The sequence below is a fragment of the Teleopsis dalmanni genome, chromosome X (genome assembly GCF_002237135.1).
Source record: "Teleopsis dalmanni isolate 2A chromosome X, ASM223713v2, whole genome shotgun sequence".
NCBI lineage: Eukaryota > Metazoa > Arthropoda > Insecta > Diptera > Diopsidae > Teleopsis > Teleopsis dalmanni.
The window spans coordinates 78,386,777-78,387,649 of record NC_051848.1 but is presented as its reverse complement, the minus strand read 5'-3'; positions in this window follow the sequence as shown (position 1 = coordinate 78,387,649).

Genomic DNA, 873 nt, shown 5'->3' with positions numbered 1-873 from the left:
GTTTTGAGAAACTTATTGAAAATCACAAATTCGATGGTTTTACGATCGTACATGTTAAAATGTGTAAAATATAAAAGTTTTTAGAAACTTACTGAGAATCACAAATTCGATGGTTTTACGATCGCACATGTTAAAATATGCAAAATATTAGAGTTTTGAGAAACTTATTGAAAATCACAAATTCGATGGTTTCACGATCGTACATGTTAAAATATGCAAAATATTAGAGTTTTGAGAAACTTATTGAAAATCACAAATTCGATGGTTTCACGATCGTAAATGTTAAAATGTGTAAAATATAAGAGTTATAGAAACTTACTGAAAATCACAAATTCGATGATTTTACGATCGCATATGTTAAAATATGCAAAATATTAGAGTTTTGAGAAACTTATTGAAAATCACAAATTCGATGGTTTTACGATCGCACATGTTAAAATATGCAAAATATTAGAGTTTTGAGAAACTCATTGAAAATCACAAATTCGATGGTTTTACGATCGTATATGTTAAAATGTGTAAAATATAAGTTTTTAGAAACTTACTGAAAATCACAAATTCGATAGTTTTACGATCGCACATGTTAAAATATGCAAAATATTAGAGTTTTGAAAAACTTATTGAAAATCACAAATTCGATGGTTTTACGATCGTACATGTTAAAATATGCAAAATATAAGAGTTTTGAGAAATTCACTTAAAGTCACAAATTCGTTGGTTTTACGATCGTACATGTTAAAATATGCAAAATATAAGAGTTTTGAGAAACTCACTTAAAGTCACAAATTCGATGGTTTTACGATCTTACATGTTTAAATATGCGAAATATAAGAGTTTTTAGAAACTTGCTTAAAGTCACAAATTCGATGGTTT